This window comes from Nansenia antarctica (genome assembly GCF_963989245.1).
Source record: "Nansenia antarctica genome assembly, chromosome: 8".
NCBI lineage: Eukaryota > Metazoa > Chordata > Actinopteri > Argentiniformes > Microstomatidae > Nansenia > Nansenia antarctica.
The window spans coordinates 15,377,494-15,398,817 of NC_137678.1; the positions used below are offsets into that span (position 1 = coordinate 15,377,494).

The window sequence follows — 21,324 nt, forward strand, 5'->3', positions numbered from 1 at the left end:
CTCCTGAGAGAAAATTTTATTTTTTCTAGTTTGAGGAAAAAGACAAGGTCTTTAAGCCAGACCTTAAATGATGGAGGATTAGGGGACTTCCAATCTAACAGTATCCTGCGACGAGTAGGGTCGAGTAGGCGCGATGCTGAGCGTTTCCCGGACTCCTTGGCTTCGATATACTCTATCATGTCCTTTAATGGCATGTCTTGGTTCTTTTCGCCAAGCAGGTCGAGCTGTATTTCTTGGTCCTCGATGCCGCGGGCGATCACGTCACGTAGTATTTCCTCTGTGAAGTTATTGATTTGATCACACCCCGCCTTAGTGCAGTCCATCTCATATTTGCATGTGTCTGCCTGCCCCTTCAAGCGGGCGTGGAATGATCGGATGGGCTCCATGTCCCTGTCGCATGTTAGATAGGGCCACCCGAGCCACCATGGTGTTTTCCGCACGGACGGCGAGCGCCTTCATGGCCGCGAGGACCTCTCTCTCATCGCTGTCTACCAGGCTTCTGCCTGCCGCGCGAGTGAGGTCTTTCCTCAGATCCTCCTCGCAGCACTCTAGGAGCTGTGTGACGATGTCGGGTCCGACCAGCTTAGTGCCCCTCTTGTAATCACTCCAGCGGGTTATGAAGTATGACCAAGTCTCTGCCGTCCCGGCCAGTGCTATAGAGGGGCGCCTGAGTTTCTCCATTTAATTGTTAATGCTCGGCGCTCTGGGGACTGCAGCGTGTGCTGTTGCGTGTATGTTCAGCATGGCCACTGCTGCCTCTTCATGTCTAGCTATATAGTCACAGCCCTCGATCGGGCAATCCACTACTACAGGTGCCATTAGTACAGCTACTCAAGAAAAAAAGTTTTTATTTTTTATTTTTTTATTTTTTTAAACCAAACTTAATTTCAGCAAAGCAGGTTAGTTACAAGTTCTGTTAATTACCAGTTCTGTTCTTTGACGACATGTCCGTAGGCTATTCAGATTCCCGGGAGGCGTTATTTGCCGATGTCCGTATACAGATTCCGGGGTGGCGTTATTTGCCGATGTCCGTGTGAGTCGTTCGCGAATACATGCGTCTTCCTCTTTGCTGGATTTGTCTGCTTGACTGCATCACGTTGTTTAATTATAAATAAGAACAATATTCCATTTGTTCATTTGCTTTAATGAAATGACTCTGCGAAATTACAATAATTAAACAAGTCCTGAGCAGGGCGAATGCAGGTGTAAACATTAGAACAGTAGTCTATCTAATTCCCTTTCCGGTGCGTGCACCTAAACATATGACCGTAGTGCAATATTCCCTAATTATATTCTGAAATCTGGAATCATTTTCATTTCAGTTCAGTCATAATAGTTTGCCACGAACCTTGTAAACCCCACTTCTGCAATTCACTCTCAGACAGATTTGTCTTCACTTTCCCTGGCACTTTGTTTTTTATTTTCTGTAGGAAGCTTGTCATGTTTGCAAAGAATAAATGGTCTAAAAATGTCACTTGTAGCGGAGAGGACAGGGAAGTTTCACGCGCCAGAATGAGCAGGACAGTAGGCGTGGCTTATAGAAGTAAACACAAAGTTATTTCCTGGCTGACACGTGACCACGAGTAGGCGTGGCTTATAGAAGTAAACACGAACTTATTTCCTGGCTGACACGTGACCACGAGTGGGCGTGGCTTATGTTACCAGGCAGGATTCAACGGCGCTTCAGTGCTGAACCTCCTCACAGATCTGAACTGACTGGATAGGTGAAAGCAGCAATATGATTAACAGATATTAAAACCTTTTTGCAGTCCATCCTATCCATGTCTGTTCGTCATTAGGACATTAGGACATTATAAAAGTGTTATATAAGAATACAACGAAAGTGTAGTTCATTTTATTTATTTATTTTACAATAAAAATATAGATCTTTATTTATTCGAGATAGCATATCAAAGATAAACCTTATTCTATAATACCATAACAAATTACACAATAACTATACAACAGTAAACATACCTTTTAGTCATTTTCACCATAGAGATAGGGGGATGTTACTGTATATTCATCTTGGTTATGACATCTGTCCATTGGTTTTTGGAGTAAAGCAAATTGGTTGGGAATATGAATGACACTCGTCTATGAATGACTTGGAACAAATGTATAGTAAGGCTATATCAGGGAGTTATACATCAACTACAACAGGAAGGGAAAGGAAAGGCCTATCTATCTACCTACCTTCATGTAGACCTATTCTGCACATCCACAAAGCCATTGACATATCAGGTGGCGAATAACAGTTTTGGCACAGGTTTCCAGTCCAATATAAGGAGATGGTATTACTTCCAATGATATGACACAGTAAGAATCTGAATAGATAGGGGCACTATCAGTGAATGGATCAGAAATAGGCTAGTAGCTGTTACAATCTGACACCCTATCTAATCTACTTCAGCAGTTGACGATAGAAGGACACTGATATGGACAACGACCTATACCTGTAAACAGCCTACAGGGAAACATAGTACTGTAAAAGGGGCAAAGAATAAAACTACTGGTTAACACTCAATACGTAGCCTATACTCTCTGATACTGGGCGAGTAGACTGTAAGAGTGTAGGAGACTCACCGGTTGAAATACCGGTATAACTCAAACTGAAAGCGGGTTACGATTATTATGTAATACCTCCTAACGTAATACGCATACATAAATATCTATTCATTAAAAATAAATTATATATAGTTGCTTCTCTTTAGAACAGAAAGGACATTTATTTGGTTTACAGAAGGGATAGAGAGCATAATACGGAAAAAACAATAACGTATTCCCTCTACAACACCCCCCCATCCGCGTAATAAACAATAAACAATAAACACAATAATAATATAACAACAACAACAATAATAATATGCGGCATGTAAAAATGTACTGTACGATTGAGCCGAATGCAAACACAACATTACAAAACATTGGCATTATTGGTAGACAGATAATTGGTTTGTTTGGCAAAGAGGTCTTTATAACATATTGGAAACACATTGGTAAAAGGGTTCATTTCCACGCTGCTCCACACTGCATTGGGCTCTACTGGGACAGTGCAGATGTGTCATCTCCCCCGCCAGACCTGGGTCCAATAGTCTGTGAAATACTTTTTTTTTTACCATTTTCTTTTTTTGGTTCGTTTTCTTTCTTTTTTTTTATATAATGATTTTTATTGAAGGGTAGACAAGACAGACATGAGTAATCATCAACAATTCTTCCCTTCAGGTTTTTTTCTTTTTTTAAACAAATGATACCCTTTCCCTCCCCCCTCCCGTTCCCTCCCACCCCTACCTTGAAAAGCCTAACAAATACAGGTTCTGTGCACATTCAATTTTGATTCCAGAATGAAAAATACAGCAATAAATCACAGCGGCAAAATGTATGCATACATATATATACACCATTGTAAAGGATAAGAAAATAGAAAATAAAAGAAATAAATAAATAATAAAAAATAAAAAGAGGTACAATGCAATACAGTACAGTATATTATAATACGATAAAAAAAATGGGGAAAAGACTTGGCCATATTAATATTAAGGAAAACCTAGCACTAAATTCTTCTCTCAATCAGGGGGGAGTGTTTGAAGGTCGGTAAAGTAATTTATCAAGCATTGCCATTTCTTATAAAAATGGTCTACGGAGCTCCTGAGAGTAAATTTTATTTTTTCTAGTTTGAGGAAAAAGACAAGGTCTTTAAGCCAGACCTTAAATGATGGAGGATTAGGGGACTTCCAATCTAACAGTATCCTGCGACGAGTAGGGTCGAGTAGGCGCGATGCTGAGCGTTTCCCGGACTCCTTGGCTTCGATATACTCTATCATGTCCTTTAATGGCATGTCTTGGTTCTTTTCGCCAAGCAGGTCGAGCTGTATTTCTTGGTCCTCGATGCCGCGGGCGATCACGTCACGTAGTATTTCCTCTGTGAAGTTATTGATTTGATCACACCCCGCCTTAGTGCAGTCCATCTCATATTTGCATGTGTCTGCCTGCCCCTTCAAGCGGGCGTGGAATGATCGGATGGGCTCCATGTCCCTGTCGCATGTTAGATAGGGCCACCCGAGCCACCATGGTGTTTTCCGCACGGACGGCGAGCGCCTTCATGGCCGCGAGGACCTCTCTCTCATCGCTGTCTACCAGGCTTCTGCCTGCCGCGCGAGTGAGGTCTTTCCTCAGATCCTCCTCGCAGCACTCTAGGAGCTGTGTGACGATGTCGGGTCCGACCAGCTTAGTGCCCCTCTTGTAATCACTCCAGCGGGTTATGAAGTATGACCAAGTCTCTGCCGTCCCGGCCAGTGCTATAGAGGGGCGCCTGAGTTTCTCCATTTTATTGTTAATGCTCGGCGCTCTGGGGACTGCAGCGTGTGCTGTTGCGTGTATGTTCAGCATGGCCACTGCTGCCTCTTCATGTCTAGCTATATAGTCACAGCCCTCGATCGGGCAATCCACTACTACAGGTGCCATTAGTACAGCTACTCAAGAAAAAAAGTTTTTATTTTTTATTTTTTTATTTTTTTAAACCAAACTTAATTTCAGCAAAGCAGGTTAGTTACAAGTTCTGTTAATTACCAGTTCTGTTCTTTGACGACATGTCCGTAGGCTATTCAGATTCCCGGGAGGCGTTATTTGCCGATGTCCGTATACAGATTCCGGGGTGGCGTTATTTGCCGATGTCCGTGTGAGTCGTTCGCGAATACATGCGTCTTCCTCTTTGCTGGATTTGTCTGCTTGACTGCATCACGTTGTTTAATTATAAATAAGAACAATATTCCATTTGTTCATTTGCTTTAATGAAATGACTCTGCGAAATTACAATAATTAAACAAGTCCTGAGCAGGGCGAATGCAGGTGTAAACATTAGAACAGTAGTCTATCTAATTCCCTTTCCGGTGCGTGCACCTAAACATATGACCGTAGTGCAATATTCCCTAATTATATTCTGAAATCTGGAATCATTTTCATTTCAGTTCAGTCATAATAGTTTGCCACGAACCTTGTAAACCCCACTTCTGCAATTCACTCTCAGACAGATTTGTCTTCACTTTCCCTGGCACTTTGTTTTTTATTTTCTGTAGGAAGCTTGTCATGTTTGCAAAGAATAAATGGTCTAAAAATGTCACTTGTAGCGGAGAGGACAGGGAAGTTTCACGCGCCAGAATGAGGACAGTAGGCGTGGCTTATAGAAGTAAACACAAAGTTATTTCCTGGCTGACACGTGACCACGAGTAGGCGTGGCTTATAGAAGTAAACACGAACTTATTTCCTGGCTGACACGTGACCACGAGTGGGCGTGGCTTATGTTACCAGGCAGGATTCAACGGCGCTTCAGTGCTGAACCTCCTCACAGATCTGAACTGACTGGATAGGTGAAAGCAGCAATATGATTAACAGATATTAAAACCTTTTTGCAGTCCATCCTATCCATGTCTGTTCGTCATTAGGACATTAGGACATTATAAAAGTGTTATATAAGAATACAACGAAAGTGTAGTTCATTTTATTTATTTTTTTTACAATAAAAATATAGATCTTTATTTATTCGAGATAGCATATCAAATATAAACCTTATTCTATAATACCATAACAAATTACACAATAACTATACAACAGTAAACATACCTTTTAGTCATTTTCACCATAGAGATAGGGGGATGTTACTGTATATTCATCTTGGTTATGACATCTGTCCATTGGTTTTTGGAGTAAAGCAAATTGGTTGGGAATATGAATGACACTCGTCTATGAATGACTTGGAACAAATGTATAGTAAGGCTATATCAGGGAGTTATACATCAACTACAACAGGAAGGGAAAGGAAAGGCCTATCTATCTACCTACCTTCATGTAGACCTATTCTGCACATCCACAAAGCCATTGACATATCAGGTGGCGAATAACAGTTTTGGCACAGGTTTCCAGTCCAATATAAGGAGATGGTATTACTTCCAATGATATGACACAGTAAGAATCTGAATAGTTAGGGGCACTATCAGTGAATGGATCAGAAATAGGCTAGTAGCTGTTACAATCTGACACCCTATCTAATCTACTTCAGCAGTTGACGATAGAAGGACACTGATATGGACAACGACCTATACCTGTAAACAGCCTACAGGGAAACATAGTACTGTAAAAGGGGCAAAGAATAAAACTACTGGTTAACACTCAATACGTAGCCTATACTCTCTGATACTGGGCGAGTAGACTGTAAGAGTGTAGGAGACTCACCGGTTGAAATACCGGTATAACTCAAACTGAAAGCGGGTTACGATTATTATGTAATACCTCCTAACGTAATACGCATACATAAATATCTATTCAATAAAAATAAATTATATATAGTTGCTTCTCTTTAGAACAGAAAGGACATTTATTTGGTTTACAGAAGGGATAGAGAGCATAATATGGAAAAAACAATAACGTATTCCCTCTACAACACCCCCCCATCCGCGTAATAAACAATAAACACAATAATAATATAACAACAACAACAATAATAATATGCGGCATGTAAAAATGTACTGTACGATTGAGCCGAATGCAAACACAACATTACAAAACATTGGCATTATTGGTAGACAGATAATTGGTTTGTTTGGCAAAGAGGTCTTTATAACATATTGGAAACACATTGGTAAAAGGGTTCATTTCCACGCTGCTCCACACTGCATTGGGCTCTACTGGGACAGTGCAGATGTGTCATCTCCCCCGCCAGACCTGGGTCCAATAGTCTGTGAAATACTTTTTTTTTTTACCATTTTCTTTTTTTGGTTCGTTTTCTTTCTTTTTTTTTATATAATGATTTTTATTGAAGGGTAGACAAGACAGACATGAGTAATCATCAACAATTCTTCCCTTCAGGTTTTTTTCTTTTTTTAAACAAATGATACCCTTTCCCTCCCCCCTCCCGTTCCCTCCCACCCCTACCTTGAAAAGCCTAACAAATACAGGTTCTGTGCACATTCAATTTTGATTCCATAATGAAAAATACAGCAATAAATCACAGCGGCAAAATGTATGCATACATATATATACACCATTGTAAAGGATAAGAAAATAGAAAATAAAATAAATAAATAAATAATAAAATAAAAAGAGGTACAATGCAATACAGTACAGTATATTATAATACGATAAAAAAAATGGGGAAAAGACTTGGCCATATTAATATTAAGGAAAACCTAGCACTAAATTCTTCTCTCAATCAGGGGGGAGTGTTTGAAGGTCGGTAAAGTAATTTATCAAGCATTGCCATTTCTTATAAAAATGGTCTACGGAGCTCCTGAGAGTACATTTTATTTGTTCTAGTTTGAGGAAAAAGACAAGGTCTTTAAGCCAGACCTTAAATGATGGAGGATTAGGGGACTTCCAATCTAACAGTATCCTGCGACGAGCCAATAGTGAGGCATAGGCCACAATATCAGCTTGTTTACTAGTTAGAGTGGCGCGGTCTTCCGGGATTCCAAATAGTGAAATTAAGGTAGAGGGTTGCAAATCCTTTCCTAAAATGTCTGACAGGGTTTTAAAAACAGAGGTCCAGTAATTATTTAATTTGGGGCAAAAATAAAACATGTGAGAGAGATCAGCAGGAGTGTTGTTGCAGCGGTCACATCTGTTGTCAACATTTGGGTATATCTCAGCCAGCCTGGCCTTGCTAAAGTGGATACGGTGCAGGACCTTAAATTGTATAAGCCCGAGGCGTGCACATGATGTCGAAGAATGTATCCTATCAACAGCTGCATCCCAAGACTCGTCTGTGAGTTCCGACACCAACTCAGCCTCCCAGGCTAATTTAGTTTTCAAAAGAGTGTCAGTATCTAATGACATGAGGTGATTGTACATTTGTGAAATTATACCCCTTTGGTTGGGCAAGGTTTCCAGACACTTGTCCCAAGGTAGTCTGGGGGGTAAATGTGGGAAAGCTGGGAACCGGGCCTGAACAAAATGTCTCACCTGAAAGTATCGAAACTGGTCAATTCCAGATAAGGCATATCTGTCTTTCAAGTTCTGAAAGCTAGAGAACACATCAGATTGGTACAGATATTTGACAGAGTCAATTCCCTTTCTCCCCCACACGAGAAACATATTATCAATCACCGAGGGAGGAAACATATGATTATTTGATAGTGGGGTCAGAATGGATGGAGATTTAAATTTAAAGTGTCGCCGAAATTGAAACCACATTTTTAGGGTGGAAAGTACAATTGGGTTGGACGAATGTTTGGATAGGGACAGCGGCAGAGATGAGCACAGCAAAGCTCGGAGTGATGTCGACCGGCAAGATCCGGCTTCTAACAAACACCAATTAGTCTGGGGTGCATGCATCCAAAATGTCAGTTTATGTATATTGGCTGCCCAGTAATAGTATAAGAAATTAGGAAGGCTGAGCCCACCTATCCGCCGGTTCCCCTGAAGCACCGTTCTGCTGATCCTGGCGACCTTACCACCCCATATGAATGATGTGATGGCTTGATTTATAGAACAAAAAAATGATTTGGGAATGAAAATTGGAAGGCATTGAAAGACATAGAGAAACTTAGGCAAGATATTCATTTTAACACATTGTATTTTACCGACCAATGAAAGAGGTAGGTTATTCCATCTTTGGAAGTCAAGCTTCATTTGGGACACTAGGGGGGTCAAATTGGCTTTAAGAAGTAAGTCCAAAGAGCGGGTTATGTTAACGCCAAGATATTTGAAGCCGGGTTTGGTCAGATTAAATGGCATTTCAGTTGACTGGATCTGTAGGGCAGGAGTGTTAACAGGAAAACATATGCTCTTTTGGATGTTAAGCTTGTAGCCCGAAATAGAGCCAAAGCTTTGCAAAATGGAGAGGATCCCTGGAATGCTTACCACAGGGTCGGTTACATACATAATAAGGTAATCTGCATATAGGGACACCCTATATTCTGTACCTTCTCGTCTAATACCACAAAAAGCAGGGGAAGCCTTAAGTGCAATGGACGAAAGTGTAGTTCTGATCAAATAAAGCACTGAGGTTCTCTTCAAACCCAGTCATTTGTACCACAGGTGCAACTCCAAAAATTTGAATATCGTGCAAAAGTTCATTTATTTCAGTAATTCAACTTAAAGGGTTAAACTTAGATATGATATAGACTCATTACATGCAAAGCGAGATATTTAAAGCCTTTATTTGTTATAAATTTGATGATTATGGCTTACAGCTTATGAAAACCCCAAATTCAATATCTCAGAAAATTAGAATATTACATGAAATCAATAAGAAAAGGATTTTAAATACAGAAATGTCAGCCCTCTGAAAAGTATAATCATGCATATGTACTCAGTACTTGGTTTGGGCCCCTTTTGCATGAATTACTGCCTCAATGCGGCGTGGCATGGATGCTATCAGCCTGTGGCACTGCTGAGGTGTTATGGAAGACCAGGATGCTTCAATAGCGGCCTTCAGCTCTTCTGCATTGTTCGGCCTCATGTCTCTCATCTTTCTCTTGGCAATGCCCCAAAGGTTCTCTATGGGGTTCAGGTCAGGCGAGTTTGCTGGCCAATCAAGCACAGGAATCCCATGGTCATTTAACCAGGTTTTGGTACTTTTGGCAGTGTGGGCAGGTGCCAAGTCCTGCTGGAAAATGAAGTCAGCATCTCCATAAAGCAGGGCTCGACAGTGCGACTGTTTTGGTCGCATTTGCGAGTGAATATATTTCTGTGCGACTTGGAAATACATTCAATCGCACCAGTGTGACTACTACTGTCATGCGCAGTCAAACGTATGTGTATAAGCGATGAGGGAATGAAAACAGTGAACAGAAACGCGTGTCGCAGAAATGCTTCACGCGAGTCCTATATGCGCTTAAAATGCGCATAATGGGTATATGGGATACAGCTCTCATAGTTCGTAGCGCTGTGTTTTGTTAGCCGCTAGCTGCTAGCTGCGTTTGCTTCCGGTTTCATTACAAAGAGGTTAACCCTATATGTGCCTGACGTCTAACAACATTCAAATGACTAACTTCATATTTTTTCGGATTTCAATGTATGACACATCATTTGAAAGCTTATGATCCGTAGTTCCAATCCACAACACGTCACATTTGAAAGTGTTTATGTAATTTTTTTACATTTACATGTTTTACAAAGTGTTTTTTGTTTATATATATTTATATTATACAATTTACCAGTCATATTCTGGAATGTGTCTAAATGTTAAAGTTCCATAAGTATAAGCAAAATAAAGTAACAGTTAGTACTTTATAGTAGTAGCATTAAAAATAAAATAAAAACACGAACCGTGAACCGTGACCCAAAAACCGAGGTTCATACCGAACCGTGGGCCAACTGAAATTAATATTCTTACTTCCCCTTTACATTGTGTGAGTCTCCATTTTTATTACGGCCAAGAGCCGGTTATGATCATTTTGATATGTTATGATTATGATAATTTGTTGTCGTTGACGAAAATTTCGCAATTTTCATTGTGCTACTGAAATTCTTGGTGTGCTACTAAATTTTTCAACATGGTAGCACAGTGCTACCTGGGGAAAAGGTAAGCGTCAAGCCCTGCCATAAAGCTTGTCTGCTGAAGGAAGCATGAAGTGCTCTAAAATGTCCTGGTAGACGGCTGCGTTGACTGTGGACTTAATAAAGCACAGTGGACCAACACCAGCAGATGACATGGCTCCCCAAATCAACACAGACTGTGGAAACTTCACACTGGACTTCAAGTGTCTTGGGTTGTGTGCCTCTCCATTCTTCCTCCAGACTCTGGGACCTTGGTTTCCAAATGAGAGGCAAAATTTGCTCTCATCAGAGAAGAGAATTTTGGACCACTGAGCAACAGACCAGTTCTTTTTTTCTTTAGCCCAAGTCAGACGCTTCTGACGTTGTTTGTTGTTCAGGAGCGGTTTACAAGAGGAATGCTATATTTGAAGCCCATGTCCAGGATCCGTCTGTGTGTGGTGGCTCTTGATGCACTAACTCCAGCCTCAGTCCACTCCTTGTGAAGCTCCCCCACACATTTGAATGGCCTTTTCCTGACAATCCTCTCCAGGCTGCGGTCATCCCTGTTGTTTGTACACCTTTTTCTTCCACACTTTTTCCTTCCACTTAACTTTTTATTAATGTGCTTTGATACAGCACTTTGTGAACATCCAACTTCTTTCGCAATTACCTTTTGAGGCTTTCCCTCCTTGTGGAGGGTGTCGATGATGGTTTTCTGCACAACTGTCAGGTCAGCAGCCTTCCCCATGATTGTGAATTCTACTGAACCAGACTGAGAGACCATTTAAATCTGACTGATCTGTCTGAGAACGCATTCCTGACTGGCAGGAAAGGACGCAGGCGCTGAATGTTCGCCGCTTCTCCACCAGAGCTAGCTTAGTTCTAGTCTTTATTTTACTTTTTAATCAGTACTAAAGTTAGTATTTTAGCATATAGTATTTTAGCGTGTCTTTGTTACTCTCCGGCAACTTTTCGGCAACTTTTGGCCACTAGCAACAGCAAGCCATTTTTGCCTACCTGCCGTCCTGCAACCTCGGCTGGTTCCAGTCCTTCACTTCCCTCCGGAGCCAAGGATCACCTCCAAGTTCCAACAGGATCCTATTTCTCGGCCCTTCACAGCACTGCTCGGAGGCTAAAGCGGCCAGGTTCTGTATCCCGCCGACCGGCATGATGCTGAAATATTCCATCCCCCACTTACTGGAGCTGAGAAATCACACAATTCCAGCGTGTGTTTCAGTTACCAAAAACCTTGGTCTTTTCCACCGCCCACGATATATCCATAGAAGCACCCGTCGTCAGTTTGTGTACTGTCAGACCGGTCACAACATACCATCCATCCGCTCAGCTGAGCGCTCCGTCGCATCTGTTCCACGTCATCAGAACACTGTCGCGTCTGGAGTTTGTAGCAACGGAATCACCGCGAGAGCACTACAACCCAAGCAGCAGCATGAAAAACGTGGAGTGGATTTTCGTGTTCTCATTCCACTACAGAGACTCACCACCTTACCAACAGTCAAAATAGAGCTTTTTAACACCCAATCACTTACTCTTAAAGCACCACTCATAAATGAACATATTCTGGACAAGGGCTTAGACCTGATGTGTCTTAGTGAAACCTGGCACCAGCCTGAGGTTTATTCTAGCCTGAATATAGCCTGTCCACCTGGCTATAGCTATACTCAGAAAGCCCGCAGTACTGGTCGGGTGGGTGGCGGCTTAGCAATTTTCCATAAAAATGAGCTGGAAATAACACCCCTCCCCCTCCCCTCACCATCTTCATTTGAATGCCTTGCTGTTAAATGTAAACCACCTTTTTCCATGACATTATTACTCATCTACCGGCCACCTAAACTTAAACCAAATTCAGTCTTCATCTCAGAAATACATGACCTTCTCACATCACTCTGCACTTCATCTTCCAATATCGTAGTTCTTGGTGACGCAAATATCCACGTTGACAATCCCTCCTGCCCCTTTGCTCGTGAATTCCTGCAACTCCTCGACTGCCTCAACCTCTCACAACATGTCCATGTCCCTACTCACAGGAAGGGCCACACACTGGACTTGGTCATCACTGACACCACCACCCCGGTCAGCAACCTAGTTGCCTATGAAATGGGAGTGTCCGACCACAAGGTCATTTCCATGGTTCTACCATTCCCTCCCTCCCATACCAAACCACAGCACTCGTCAAACTGAACATCCAAGCCATAAGCCCCTTGATCACCAAAACCATCAATCACTCCCTACTGTCTGGCCATGTCCCATCAGCTCTGAAAACAGCCATCATTACTCCCCTTCTTAAGAAACCGACCCTAGACCCGGATACCCTCGCAAACTACAGACCCATTTCTAACCTCCCGTTCCTCTCCAAGGTCCTGGAGAAAATAGTCGCCACCCAACTCCAACATCACCTCAGCAGCAATAACATTGCAGAAAAATTCCAGTCTGGTTTCCACTCCGCCCATAGCACTGAAACAGCACTGGTCAGGGTGACAAACGACATTCTCATGGCAGCCGATGCCGGCTCTCCTTCTCTCCTCATCCTCCTGGACCTCACAGCCGCCTTTGACACCGTCGACCACACCATCCTCCTAGACCGCCTTCACTCCACTATCGGACTCTGCTACACTGTTCTGGACTGGTTCACATCCTATCTTTCCGAACGCACCGAGTGCATCTCCTTGGGAGGTGCAAAGTCCCGGACCCAGCCTGTCACCTGTGGTGTCCCCCAAAGATCCGTACTCGGACCCACCCTCTTCACCCTGTACATGTTACCCCTCGGCCGTGTCATCAGCAAGCATGGTATCCCCTACCATTGCTATGCTGACGACACACAACTCTACATTAAACTGGACCCAACCCCTCAGTCAACCTCATCTGCACTCACCATCTGCCTGGAGGAGATAAAGGCGTGGATGAGAGTTAACTTCCTTCAATTAAATAGCTGCAAAACAGAAGCCATCCTCATCGGCACCCCTCACCAGGTTAAATCATCCCCCATAACAAGCATCACTTTCTCTGGGCAGGTTATCCCTCTGTCATCCGTCGTCACCAACCTTGGTGTTCGAATGGACCCCCACCTCAACTACGAGGCCCACATTAAACACATATCTAAAACGTCATTCTTCCACCTTAGAAATATAGCAAAACTCCGCCCCACCCTGTCTTTGCTCGATGCCGAGAAGTTAGTCCATGCCTTTGTCTCCTCCAGGCTCGACTACTGCAACGCACTTCTCATCGGGATCCCTAGCAAGAGCCTTCAGAAGCTCCAGTACATTCAGAACAGCGCTGCTAGGATCCTGATGAGAGTGCGCAAATACGATCACATCACACCCATCCTCCACTCACTACACTGGCTTCCCATCTCCTCTCGGATCATTTACAAAATCTCACTGTTAACTCATCAATGCATTCACGGCAACGCTTACCTCAAGGACCTGGTCAAATCCCACAGCCCCTCCACTCTCACTCTCCGCTCATCAAATGCAAACCTCCTCAAACCCACCAAAACCCACCTCTGCTCCATGGGAGACCGGGCCTTCTGCTCCATCGCCCCCGAACTGTGGAACGCCCTCCCTGCCCACCTGAGAGCACCACAGTCGGTCGACTCTTTTAAGAGCGGACTTAAGACTCATCTTTTTAACAAAGCGTTCCAGTAGCCAGATTTGTATTTATTTTTTTCTTTAGTTTTATGCCACAGTGTCTTTTTAACCTTTCTGCTTTTGATGTTTTTAGTGATCTTTATTGTGTTGTGCTGTTTTTGTTTCTTTTATTGACTGTAGCACTTTGAGATTCTTGAAATGTTAAGTGCTTTATAAATAAAATCCATTATTATTATTTAAAGGCTCAGGAACCCTTTGCAGGTGTTTTGGATCAATTGGCTGATTAGAGTGTAACACTTGAGCCTACAATATTGAACCTTTTCACAATATTCTAATTGAATTTGGGGTTTTCATAAGCTGTAAGCCATAATCATCAAATGTATAACAAATAAAGGCTTTAAATATCTCGCTTTGCATGTAATGAGTCTATATAATATCTAAGTTTAACCCTTTAAGTTGAATTACTGAAATAAATGAACTTTTGCACGATATTCTAATTTTTTGAGTTGCACCTGTATAAACTCCTCAAAAAAAGTTCGGAAACGTTATTTCGGTCGATTATTCCTCCCCTTTAATAATACCAACTGGTATTGTATTTTATATCGTTGGAAAGCCTGATTAGTCACCTTTACAACGAGGTACAACTTGTAAGGGTCATGCATTCGTGGAATGAGCAACACAGCTAAACGTGTGGGTAGAGGCCCACAATTTCTCCCACCGTAATAAGGAAAAAACAACACATATTGGCCATTTTTACACTTTATTCATTTTACACTGTCAGGGACCTCAGTAGCGTGTGGAAGATCCATACGCAGTCACAACAGCTTGGCACCTCCTCATGCTGGTCACCAGCCTGGTCACACACTGCTGTGGGACGGCATCCCATTCCCTTTGTGTCAATTCCCCCTATCCTCTTCATCACAGATGCGGACAGGAAATGCCTGTGATTGGCCTGAACCCCTACCTGAGGGAGTGACTGTAACCTGTGTATAAAAATGTAATGTCTCCTCTGTTCAGGGGCCTCATTCATAACGGGTGCTTAGATCAAATGTTGATCTTACCCGTGTCGTACGTAGAAAACCACGTCAACGTAGTGATTTATACAATTTCAACGTGAGTCAATTTGATCGTGGAAACGATCGTAGCTCGACGTCGAGTATTCAACTTGCTTACGCACATTACCTACTGGTTATGCGGAGTTATTACAGGCATGTGAGCCGCACTGCCTAGTGTAATTCATGCAAGTGGCTCGTAATAAAATTAACGATGTTGTTATCAGCCGAGAAAATGAGTTTAATTCAAGATTTAAAAGGAACTGATGTTTCTGATTGTATTTCAGTCTTCCTTTATATCCCTCCGGAGCTGTCTATCTCCCCTTCAACATGCCTAGTGCGTTCCACAACGGACCTTGCCCGGCCAAGCTCTAAATCAGTGGTTCCCAACCTTTTTTGTCTTGTGTACCCCTTGAGCTGTTTTGCCATGCCAGAAGTACCCCCTCACTCATGCGTGTTGATTATTTCCAAAAAATGTTCAATTAAACACTAACTTGCAAATATAACATTTATTATACAACAGTTAGTTCCGACCAAGTCATTTGATTGGACAAGAGGCATTCCATGAGTGCCGATATACAGTATAACAGCACTGGGACGTTTAACTATGTACTGTATCTGTCCACCGCACATGTGTTCTATTACAGTTTTTTCCAATTGCTAACACAATAAAATGACCTGCATAGCACAATTATTTAAACTGACACACAGAGAGCAAAACCTCTTCTCAAGTCTCCAAAACTCTAAACACATTTTCTGCTTTACACACATTTTGCTATTCAAAATGCCACTTTAAATGCACTAAACACGGTTCTCTGCCTAAGACACAACAATCTGACATAAAGTCACATGTTTGCCATTTCAAAACACTGCCATTCAAAATTAGACTACATGAGCTAATTGGCCAATACATGTGCCACCTGGCCAAACACCTCAATGTTTAATTCATTCATCACACACACACACACACACACACACACACACACACACACACACACACACTGCCACGAGACAGCCAGCAAACGTCTGTGTGAAGCAGTAGCTGCTCATGCTCTGACCCGCTGCCATGACAAAGAGTTTGAAACAGTCTGTGGTTCATTGGCCGGGACTGAATGAAGTTAATCACCTTAACTGCGTCATCCATAACTGCACTTAACTCGGGGCTCAGCTTTTTGCTGCTGAGTGCCTCCCGGTGAATAATACAGTATATCCACTTAATTTCGGGGTTCACCTTCATCACACGCCCAAGCAGCCCACGCACCTTACCCGTCATTGCTGCCGCTCCATCGGTACAGATGTGACTGCAGGATTTCCACGATCGTTGTCTTTGAAGAAGCTGTCAATAATAAACAACATTCCCTCGCCAGTTGTCTTTCCTGGCAGCGTCTTGCAAAACAAGATATGCTCATTTATGTCCGACTCTTCTTTATAACGCACAAAAGCCAGCAGCTGAGCCTCCCCACTAACGTCGGTCATTTCATCTAATTGCAAAGCGAACTGACCTGCTTGCTTCATTTGATCCACCACTTGTCCGACAATATTTATGGACATATCATCAATCCGACGGGAGACGGTATTGTTTGATAATGGTACCAACTTGAGCGCGTCAGCTGCTTTCTTGTCCAGCATAGTTTTAGCCAAAATCATAGCGGCAGGCAAAATCAGATCTTCGGCGATTGAATGTGTTTTTTTTTACTTAGCCACCAGTAATGAAACAGCATAGGACGCCTCCAGTGCTTTGCTTGACACACTTGCCGCTTCCTTCAGTGTAGCCTGACTTGACTTGAGCTCTGACAGTTTCGCTTGAAAAAGTCGTCAGTTTTACCAACAGTTGCTAGGTGTTTGGTGCTCTGGTGTCGCTGTAAATGGGATGGCTTCATTGAATTATTAGCCAGGACTTTGCAGCAGAAAAAGCACTGTGGCTGTGGTGGATTAGCCGATGTACATGTAAATCCCCACAAAACATATGTTTCCAGATAATAGCGGGGTCCTTTTTTCTTTTTTGCCTCAGTTTTCTTGACCGTTACTGTAGCTGGTCGTTTTAGCCATCTGTCCATCTTTGCAGTAGGTTGCCAACTGACAGGCCTAGCTGACTTGCGCGCGAAAATGATCGTGAACATGATTTAAATGTGACGTGACTACCACTTGTGTTACAGTCATCACCTGTCGGGGAGGAACTTAAGTTGCAGCGTACCATTTTAACAACAGGTTTATGAAATGACTTGTGTATTTATTTATTTTTTTGGAAGGGGAAATAAATTATAATTCCAAATCTTTCCACGTACCCCCTGCAATCCCCTCACGTACCCCTAGGGGTCCGCGTACCCCCGGTTGGGAACCACTGCTCTAAATTATACTGGATTTTCTCCGGTGTCAGGGAGTGAGCAGCCATATAAGAATAAGACCACCTGATAAGAATAAGACCATTATATTATTACAGTATAAGCAGCACTCGAGTTGAGGGGGGATGGCATCCCCCCTGAAATAAAAACTGTCAAAATCACCCCCCTCTTTCCATACTTAATGTCATTTTATCAATGAACGTGGTATTACTGCTATTTCAAGGTGCGAGGGGGCACGCACACATGCAATGACAGTTACTGACACTGAAGTCACTGGCGAGGGGATGCTAAAATTGTCCTCTTATAAAATCCACCACCTCCCCTGATTTTCTTTTACAACTTGAGTAGAGTATAAGCATGTGCCTGTGTGCCTGGTTAGTTGTCATGATCAAACGTTACAAATGCAACTTACAGAGAAGCCACCCTTCTCTGCCCTCTCCCACTTCCAGACGAACGCCTACCCTATATTATAGCACTTGTCTTAATTCAGCCGCTATAATTCAGCCTCTATCACAGGGTGTTAATACAAACCTCATTCACCTGCGTTAATTTTTACCTGTGTTGGTATTTATAGAAGGAAGCACGTACGCAACTTTAAACCATCTCAGCCCGTTTTATAAATAATGCTTACGTCCGTTTAGAAAACTGTGCTTACGTGAAAGTCAAAGATGACGTTCAAGTACTTCTTTATGAATGAGGCCCCAGGACTCTTCTGAGAAGGATTTCACTGACAGTCCCTGTCTGTCATGCTTGTAAACTGTTCTCATTTTGCTAAAGATAATTAAACACCTTTTCTATACAATCTGAAGAAAATAGGCTGTTGTTTTCATATTCTACATTTAGATTATACTTAGTTTGTTTACAGTCATATATATTAAACTCACCAACTGCCAAATAATTCCGGAACACTCACCACCAATTGTTCTATGTGGTGTCTACCTAGCAACAGGACTATGATTGGTTACAAAATGAAATATATATATATGAATGCAGGGTTCCCACACCTTCTGAAACATCACATTCAAGCACCTTTCAAGGACTTTCAAGACTCAATTCCCTCAAATTCAAGGACCCCACACGGCATAGTTTGAGACAGATCTAGATGAGAATTTATATAATAGGAACTATCTGCTCACAGACAAAAATTAAATAGAGAGGCTAATATTTTTATTACAGCTTCCAGAATGAATTCAAGTGAGAAAGCAAGCCCTGTGTGTCCATTGTCACTGACCATATGACCACCATTACTTCTACACCCATTTAGGGCACAAAAGCTTTACTTTCTAAGTTTCTACAAATCTATAGTATACTGTATGTGTATACATTTAATAAAAAGTAGGGTATCAAACAATTACCTCAAGAATTTTATTTCACAATTGAATCTTCTAAAACCAAACGATCAACATCAACATAGTAAGTAAATACGAATAACAATGTGTTCATACAAACATTTAATGAATGTTTAACTAACTGGATTTCTAATAATGGGAGAGAGACTGGAGCCATTGGAGAATAATGGGAAAAACTGTATAATCTAAACTTCAATGTGACAGCATCTACTTAAAGGTAGGCCTACAACCCAGTATAATGTATCTGTAATTTCAAGAACTAAAATGTGTCTAATATACCATAAAATAAACATAAAACCTCATTTTTTTTACAAGATCATTAAAAATGGCAAATAAGACAGAGGTTAAGCTAGTGCAGTGTTGTAAGGATGAGTAGACCCTCTCTAGCAGCAACATGCCATTGCAAGACAACAGTCCCAACATGCTAACCTACGATTTGAGCTGAAGCGCAAGTTAGCAGTTTTATGACTGCATCCCTAAAGAGAAAACAGAAAAAAGGTGGAATCAGGCATAGAACATCAAAGTGCTTAATATTTCAATAAAACGTGTTCTTATTGATGATGGCATTCAAATTATTATTCCTCGAGAAGACGAGGAATTTAATTAATTAATTATTTAATAATAATAATAATTGTATAATTTGTAACAAACCTCATAAATGGGATGTAGGATATGCCATACCTGCAGACGATAGAAAAGTCAGCAACCCATATTACACATTCATACCTATCTCCTTTAGACTCCTTCAAAGCAGAAGAGACACTGGCATGATTAATAATATATGAATATAGGATTATATGACTAAACAAGGATATTTTAAGTGTGTTACATAATACAATGTTCAATGGATTTTTAATAACAGAATCAAGTAAAAATGTTACTCACCAGGCAAATTATAGGACTTGCAAAATGACAAACAGCAAAGCAAGACCAAAATTCTTCCACTAAAAGGGAAAAATCTATTGTCAACTAATATGCAGTAAACACAGTAAACAATGTGTCATAAGATATAGGCTTCTTGGACAGCCTTTGGCCATGGGCTGGTCTCCTGGACACAGAACAACAACAATGTACATTTCGTGACGTTAGAATTATAAAGGTTCTATCTCCATTTTTGTCAAAATTGAGTTTTCTACATACCGGTAATCTGATCCATTAGGTGTTTATTAATGCCTGTGTGGTGTTATTTTTAAAATGTTGAAATTTTTTAGTTCGAAATTAATAAAATACAAAGATTCCATCTCACAAAACATAATGGTATGTAAAAACTTTGACGCTCAATATCTCTGAACTACCCTAAACGGAGATAGAACCTTATCATTCTAAGCTCACGATATTCTGTTTCTATTCTGTTCTGCCATGAGAGATAGCTATGATAAACACAATGACAAAAGACTCACTTACCCAGAAGGCTGCGCAGAGCGTCAACACAAGACACGTCTAGAACACAGAAGAAGACACGTTAGCACCGCCATAGGGAACTGAACTGCTCTTTCTGCACAAGAGCCATCAAAAGATGTTGTGACATTAACTTTGGTTCATGTATCTGGTGAGATGCCATCGTTCTCTCTCTCTGGCAGTTTCTTACAGGCTTCACATAATAGTATCGTCATTCTTTTCACATTTCTTTCAAATGACCTACATGGGTAAAATAAAGGGAATCTACATCTCGACAGTTAATGAACAACGCACCAGTGTGAATACACGAGCATACTGTCTGTAACCTTAATGAAAGCAGTCAGTGGCGGACTCAGGCTGTTTGAAGGGCAGGGGGGGCGAAAAGAAAAAAAGGGCACCTACTGCACAACATGGGACCCCATCAGTGCACATGGTCAAGTTTAGACCATTGGAGGGGCACCAATAAGGCACGTCCTCTCATTTTCGCCACTCAAAAGGGCATTGTTGACACTCAAAAGGGCACTTAAGACAGACGTTTTACAGAGGTGGGGGCACCAGGAGGGGCAGTCGCCCCCCCTGAGTCCGCCAGTGGTCTGTAACCTTAATGAAAGCAGTGGTCCTGGGGACTCACCAGCATGATGGCGGTCGCCAGGGCTCTGGTTGTGTCACACATTCTCTTCAGCTGTTTCACTGGGCCCATCAGGAACATGGTACTAGGGAGAGAGAGTCACTGTCAAATCTATTCAGACGAAGCTCTTAGAATTCATACAGTTACTGATTTAAGAGCTGACATGTTTTCTGTACCAAATATTTGGCAAGTTAATTCAGATCATCAGTAGTCAAGTGGTGCTCAGCTGAGAGAGAGTGTTACCTACCTGCAGAGTGAGCAGAGATTTCCAAAGGTGTACAATACAATAAACATAATGATTCCAATCTTGGGCATTTTGTTTTGGGAGTCAGCATTTTCCCTACCTTGAGCAAGCAATGCATTGTGGGACAACACGCTTCTGCAACAGTTACATTTACCCAGCCCAGGGAAAGGATGTTTGAAGCTCATTTTAACTTCAAGACTTCGTACAATTCAATCGTACAATTCGAACAATCT

At 41.8% G+C, this 21,324-nt stretch overlaps 1 protein-coding gene and 1 pseudogene across 2 annotated transcripts in view; one reads left to right on the top strand and one right to left on the bottom strand.

Moving 5' to 3' along the window:
* The window catches only part of LOC308163910 (piwi-like protein 2), a gene marked incomplete at both ends in the record, with an annotated part of 153,206 nt that overhangs the window by 65,148 nt on the left and 66,734 nt on the right, over window positions 1-21,324 (top strand). The gene's annotated exons all lie outside the window — the stretch shown is intronic.
* On the bottom strand, window positions 18,597-21,162 carry LOC308163463 (vesicle transport protein SFT2A-like; annotated as a pseudogene). Its single transcript has 6 exons — window positions 21,095-21,162; window positions 20,851-20,932; window positions 20,226-20,261; window positions 19,707-19,765; window positions 19,473-19,502; window positions 18,597-18,600 (listed from the first exon to the last, which is right to left on the bottom strand). The product of its transcript is annotated as a vesicle transport protein SFT2A-like (transcript).